This window comes from Herpailurus yagouaroundi, unplaced genomic scaffold (assembly GCF_014898765.1).
Source record: "Herpailurus yagouaroundi ecotype Mexico unplaced genomic scaffold, PumYag 355, whole genome shotgun sequence".
Lineage (NCBI taxonomy): Eukaryota > Metazoa > Chordata > Mammalia > Carnivora > Felidae > Herpailurus > Herpailurus yagouaroundi.
The window spans coordinates 5,106,244-5,113,706 of NW_024412572.1; the positions used below are offsets into that span (position 1 = coordinate 5,106,244).

Below are 7,463 nucleotides of genomic sequence, written 5' to 3' on the forward strand. Positions count from 1 at the left end.
CATCCTTGGAGGGTCCCAGAGCAGACTGGCAGACCTCCAGGCCAGACTGGGAACAGAGTGGCTGAGATAATGAAGGAAAAGCCCTACCCCCTGCCTGATCCCCTATGGACGCGGACCCTGGGGCAGGGCCAGACCGCATGCAGGGCTCCCAAAAGACTTCTTTACAAATCCTGCCTGCTAGCCCCTGATATTTCTCCCCTCCAGGTCTCATAAACAAACCCTTGAGATAAGATGAGGAATGTGGTAGGAATAACGTCATTGAAGAAATCATGTGGATTTTGTTTCTGGATGCTGCACTTGACATAAAGTCAGATCCAAGTTGCTCACAGGACTATACCTCTAGTCTCCTCACTCAGCCAACCTTCCACCTGCCCCCAGCCTCTAACCTGTGAGTACTGCCAAAAGCACTCTTCATTAGCACAAAACCCAGCAGTGACAATGTGACATCTGCAGAGAGAGGCCCAGGCCAGCTCTAGGTAAGAAGAGAAGATAAACCTTTTTTTGCCATTGCCTATTCTCACCTCTCCTGGGTGGGCTCTCTCATATCTGATAGTAGGATTGGGGAACGGCTAAGGAGAGCAGCTCCTGGAAGGGGAGGGGAGGTGGCAGAGGGAGCTGCTATGGACCTGGATGAAAGGAAGGAAGAGGGGCATACACATGACTTGCAGGAGGGAGGTAGTCCTAACCGGGCTCTAGCTGCTGTTCTACCAACACCAACTGGGTGGTATCACATCCCTCTCCTGATGGAAAATGATACCACACTAGACAACCTTTAAGCCATCTTCCAGCTCTAAATTTTTAAAATTCTCAGCAACTGCTAGGTTTTTTTTTTTAACGTTTATTGTTATTTTTGAGAGAGGGACAGAGGATGTGTGGGGAGGGGCAGAGAGAGAGAGGGAGACACAGAATCCAAAGCAGGCTCCAGGCTCTAAGCTGTCAGCACAGAGCCTGACGTAAGGCTCAAACTCACGAACCGGGAGATCAAGACCTGAGCCAAAGTTGGACACTCAACTGACTGAGCCACCCAGGCACCCCAGCAAGTGCTAATTTCTAAAGTGGTGCTCATCACACGTGTGCCTGTGTGCCCGGTAGGAAATGGGGCAGGAGACAGACTGCCGGCATCCCTGTTTGGTAAGAAGTGTATGCACGGGTGCAGTGGTTCCCAGCCTCTTTCAGAGGCAGAGCACCTCATGAATGATCACTAAATGCTTGACATACCCCCAAGGATTTTGGTGGATTTCAGCAAGGAGGGGAGGATCCAGGGCTGTGCATGATGCCTGGGGGCTGGGGCAGGGTAGCTGTAACTTCACATCACCCCAGCATATCCCGTGCATTTTAGAGCCACTGCCCCAGCTGACCAGATTTGGGAAATTCATGTTAACAGTGTTTTAGACTAAACCCAAATCATACTGCATGCTATCAGCAGAGTCTCTTGATTGCTTTATAATTTTTTTTTAATTTTTTTTTCAACGTTTATTTATTTTTGGGACAGAGAGAGACAGAGCATGAATGGGGGAGGGGCAGAGAGAGAAGGAGACACAGAATCGGAAACAGGCTCCAGGCTCTGAGCCATCAGCCCAGAGCCTGACGCGGGGCTCGAACTCACAGACCGCGAGATCGTGACCTGGCTGAAGTCGGACGCTTAACCGACTGCGCCACCCAGGCGCCCCTGATTGCTTTATAATTTATTCCACATTTATAACAGTCTGTTATTGTCCATCACTGTGCTACGTGCTGGAGAAGTAAAGATGAATAGAATGAAGTCCTTGCTTTCCAGCAGTCCCCACTGACCTGCTGGACCACCATGGGGTGTCCTTAACCAGAGCACCCATTAAGTCCAAATGGCACCTTTTGCAGGACCCCTTCTGGGCAGGTGCAGTCTGGCGGGCACACAGTCTGGTGAGTGATGAGGGAGCCTAAGGCAAGCTGACAGCCACAAACACCCCACCCCCACCCCAAGGTAATATTCCTGGGGTACTCCTGGCTGACCAAGAACAAAGGAAAGGGGAAAAACAAATGGTTAACTGGTAGAGATCATAGTCCTGCTGGACCTGAGTCTCCATCTACCTACAAATGTATTAGTAAGTCACAAGAAAAAAGGCAATCTTTTTTTTTTTTTTAATTTTTTTTCTCAACGTTTATTTATTTTTGGGACAGAGAGAGAGAGCATGAACGGGCGAGGGGCAGAGAGAGAGGGAGACACAGAATCGGAAACAGGCTCCAGGCTCTGAGCCATCAGCCCAGAGCCCGACGTGGGGCTCGAACTCACGGACCGCGAGATCGTGACCTGGCTGAAGTCGGATGCTTAACCGACTGCGCCACCCAGGCGCCCTGAAAAAAGGCAGTCTTATCAATAGGCTAATCTCCAGTGGTGCCTAGGTGGCTCAGTTGGTTAAGCATCTGACTTCAGCTCAGGTCATGATCTCACAGCTCGTGAGTTTGAGTTTGAGCCCCACGTTGGGTTCTGTGCTGACAGCTCAGAGACTGGAGACTGCTTCAGATTCTGTGTCTCCTTCTCTCTCTGCCCCTCTCCGCTCACTCTCTGTCTCTCTGTCTCTCTCTCCTTCAAAAATAAGCATTAAAATTTTTCTTAATCATTATAAAAAATTTTTTTAAATAGCTTAATCTCTAGAAACCTATAGACTCCTTTTCCAGGAGCCCCACCATCACCCCTCCATAGTGATGTGGGAAAAGAAGGCAGAAGGAAATGGCAGATAGAACTAAATGTTCTTATAACCTGCAGTCCATTGACAAATACTTGAGGCTGGCAGAATAAAAAGTTTCTCCAGGAACTCCCTCTGGTCTGAATACTAATGCTTTGCTAGAGGGAAAAACAACCTTAGCTTGACAATAGTTAGGCCTCTACTATCCTGGGAGTCTTCTTTAGCATAAGAAAATCCCCCTGGAAACTTCCCCTGGACTTTACCTCTCCCAACTCCATAGTATATAACCAGTCTCTCTTCATGATCCTGGGCAGCTCTTCCTGCCCACAAGTCCTATCCCTGTGCTTTAATAAAACCACCGTTTTGCACCAAAGATGTCTTCAAGAATTCTTTCCTGTTTGTCAGCTCCGTACCCCGCAAACCACACTGTCACCCCAACAACCTCATCAGTGAGCAGATTATAGCTGGCTGTTGGTCTCCCTTTGCCTTTTCATTCAAGCACTCTGGTACAGTGAACAATCCGTACAATGGATCCTGACGGTCACGACAAGACATCAAATTTCAATCACTGTCTAACGCATACTTTTGCTCTAATGCAAAATGCATGTTAGCAATGTCCGTCAAATGGAACACAGCCCTAAAATGTCACATGACAGTGGAGAGTGGAGTAAGCTGGCTATGACAGAAGATGCAAAATGTAAAATCTAGCCAACTTGGTGGTTATTGGAACATAAGAAAATGTTCCATATGAGATATACAAGAACCACAGGTATTCATAACAGCCCACTAGTATTAGAGGGAGACCAAATGATAGTGTGATAACCCTGGATGCTTTCATAGTCACTGCAAGACCCAGTTATACTACAGCAGTAACTGCTCAATTTGTTTAATGTGTTTTTAGTATTTTAATGCCTTCAAGTGTGCCACACACGGTAAAATTAATAAAACTATATAAAAAAAAAAGGTTGGAAATCACCAATCCCCAGTGGAAAAGAAATGTATAAGAAAATAATTCCAGCTCCATGATTAAGTTCTTACTGGAGATATGAGAGCAATAAAGGCAAGGCACTTAGTTCTACCTAGAGAGGCCAAGGAGGGCTTCCTAGAGGGGGTGATACTAAAACAAGCTTTGAAGGTTGAGTAGAAGTTTACCAAGTATACAGGGTAAGAAAGGCTTCCAAGTAATGGGAGCCACTTGGGCAAATGTGTGGAAGGAAGAACAAGTTTTGTGTGCTGAACTGCATGAAGTGATACGGCTGGAGAGGGTAGAATGAGTCTGAGAGTGTCAAGAGGTTAAGGTGAGGCCAGCTCACAAAAGAATATTAAGAATGTGGCCCACATTCTTCCCCCAAATTCAAACACCAACCCCATCCCTGCAGAAAAAGTAAGATTATTCTGAAGATACACATGATGGAAATTTCTGTGGGGTCAACAAAATGTCACAATCCTTAATCTACTTAGCCTTAACTGCTAAGTAATTGGCAGAAATATCAAGGACCCGGTTCTGCTAGATAGAAGCCTATCTTCAGGATCAGCTACCTAGTTTATGTGACCCATGAAAATGTGGGGCCTCTTGTTTGAAAAGTATTAAGAATTTCAAGACAGCAACCACCAAGTATTAAATGAAGTGCAGGTCCCTTTGAAGCATGGGACCTCATACAGGTCACCCACCCAGAGGACCAGCCTTATGGCTGAGGGAAACCAGAAGGCCTCATTAGAGCATTCTATCTTTATTGAAATTGGATTTATTTCTTTGGTTAAGAGCAAAGGATGGGGATGGGGGAGAATAAGAGGCCAATTCAAGGCATCAAAAATCTTTTTTTAGTTGAATTTTCAACATTTTGTCCTCAAAGTATCCCTAATAACAAGAAAAAGGTGGGGTACAGAAGTCTCCTTCTTACAACTTGTTTGAGAGTCCCCATGTCATTAAAAAATGCCTGCATATATCACATTTTTAATTGAGGTACAATTGACATTATAACATTCTATTTGTTTCAGATATATAACATAATGATTCATTATTTGTATATATTGCTAAACAATCACACAAGAAGTCTAGTTAATACCTGTCACCTAACATAGTTAGAAAAAAACTTTTTCTTGTGATGAGAAATTTTAAGATCTACTTTCTTAGCAACTTTCAAATATGCAACCAAGTATTAATTATGCTATACATTACATCCCCATGGCTTTTTTATTTATAACTGGAAATTTGTACATTTGGACCCTCTAAACAACATTTAACTGAATTTTATTTTGTTACCCAGTGTGAGAGTTGCTACCTTTTAATGGAGACTTCAGACTTCAACCAAATCACATGAAATTGTGAGGATTGGAGTGTTTGAACTTATTATGTCCATATACTTGAAACTTTTATTTACTATACTTTTTTTTTTTAATTTTAGAAAGAGAGAACATAAGCAGAGGAGAAGGGCAGGAGGAGAGAGAGAGAGAATCTCAAGGAGGCTCAGCACTGAGTGTGGACTTCACCCCACCAAGCTTGACCCCTGGGATTGTGACCTGAGCCCAAATCAAGAGTTGGGCACTCAACCGACTGAGCCACAAGCACCCCACTATAATTTCTTGTTGTTTCTATTCCTCCTCTGATTCCTTACTTTTGTTGGATTAATCCAAATGTTAGGTGTTGTGTTTCCTTTTTTTTTCTTTCAGCAGTTTGCAATTTATATATCTTATTTCTATTCTTCTGTTATTTCCCTTGAATTTTTCTTCAGCAGAAGAAAGAAGACAGTTTTATTTCCAATGATATGTGATTGTCAACTGATAACTACTTTATCTTGCCCTTGTGTTGTCGTTGTTATTGTCACTTTAGTTTTAACTAAGTTTAAGCTACCTGATATTTTCTCCTTGTGAAAAACCAACACGATAGGTTTGATCAAATTCCTATTTAACTACACCTCCAACCCTAGGCCTCTGCCAAAAGGTAATGACTGTACAGCTGAAACATATTCTACCAACTTTTCCCATGCATTTCATTATATATATATTTGTGTATATACTTCTGTATGTGTGTACGTCTATTTGCAAAATAAAAAAAAATGGCATTTTCTGTTATTCCATTCCTAGATATTTACCACACAGAAATAGTTGAATAGGTAGGCAAAGATATATGTGATAAAAGTTTTCATAACCATGTTAGAAATACTTTTGTTTATTGAAAACATCCCTGGGGCGCCTGGGTGGCTCAGTTGGTTAAGTGACCGACTTCGGCTCAGGTCACGATCTTGCAGTTTGTGAGTTCAGGCCCCGCGTCAGGCTCTGTGCTGACAGCTCAGAGCCTGGAGCCTGTTTCGGATTCTGTGTCTCCCCCTGTCTCTGCCGCTCTCCTGCTCATGCTCTGTGTCTCTCTGTCTCTCAATAGTAAATAAATGTTTAAAAAAAAAAAAAAAGAAAGAAAACATCCCAAACATCCATCAATAGGGGGTAGGGGGTTGATTGAACAGATTGTAGTACATCCATACTTTATATATAAAAAATGATACAATATACTATTAAATCCATTGACATAAAAAGATGACTAGAATATATTCTAAAACAAAGTAAACCTGGTTACAAACACACACACACACACACACACACACACACACACACACACACACACAACTGAAATGGTGTTTACCAAAATAATATGATGATTATCTCAGATGGCTACAATTTCAGATGATTTTATGGTCTTAATAGTTTATATCAATCAAATTTTTCTATAATAAGCATATACAGATGTTACACTTTTGAAAATATTAAAAACCTCATCCGTTATTCCCCCAAAATAAATTTTAACATAAATTCTCCAGGAAAATTCACGTTTATCCAAAGGTTTCTCTTCCTCCCTAGTATGTGACCTTGGATACCTGGAAAGCCTATGCCCCAGCTACAGAAGCAGAGTCTCTAGAAAACTTCAGGAAGATGAAGGAGGACTAGTCCCATGTGCTACACAGACTAAAAAATTCAAGCTGTGAATATTTAAGTGTCATTTTGCATGTTATTTATATATTTGTTCAGCTGTCTGTACTTATGTTTTCTGTATCCTAGATGTGTTTTTCTATGTTTTGCCTGAAATAATGTTTTCCTGAGAGAGAACCAGGCTGTAAAGTCCTTCATGTAGGTTGTCAGGAGAGCATTTCAAGCAGTTTGACATCTAAGCAATTATTTCAACACTGTTAATGAAGATCGATAATTATTTCAAGCACTAATTAGCACAGCTAATGTTCTTGATGCCATTAGTATACCTCACAACAGTTTAAAAACTCCTACATCTAGTATAACATCACTCTCATGGGACTCATACCTGAGCTTATACAGTTCAATTCCACAATCATTTCTCTACCACTTCCTATTAAACGTCAGATATCATTGCAAAAATGAGTAGGTTAAGTTATCAAGTTCATAGTCAAACGCAGGCTGAATTCAAGCTAATCTAAACTGATCAATATGTGATATCTGATCAGTTGCTATTCCTTCTGGAAAAGGAAAGGTGCTGACCAGATGCTATGAACCTCTACTTCTCACAGGGATGATGAAACTAAGGCCAGTCTCCATTCTCTAAGAGGGTAGAAAGACTCTCAGGAAGAGTTTCTCCCCCATTTTAAAGACTTAAAGGGGAAACAGGCTGAGTCAGACACACTATGGGATGTGTATGCGGATCGGCTTGACTTCTACATGAGGCTTTTCTACCAAGAACATAGATGTTTTTCCTGGGAGTGACTCAGAGTCTGTATGAAGAGTTCTCATCAGGGCCACATCAGCACGGCAGCACTGCTCAAACAAGCAGGAGTGTCAGGC

General features: G+C 42.4%; 1 long non-coding RNA gene across 1 annotated transcript; it reads left to right on the top strand.

The window, feature by feature from the left end:
- The first annotated feature begins 208 nt into the window (after positions 1-208).
- LOC121022007 (uncharacterized) lies at positions 209-5,735 on the top strand. Its single transcript, XR_005786774.1, has 2 exons — positions 209-388; positions 5,069-5,735. It is a non-coding gene; the product is annotated as an uncharacterized LOC121022007 (long non-coding RNA).
- The last annotated feature ends 1,728 nt before the right edge of the window (positions 5,736-7,463 follow it).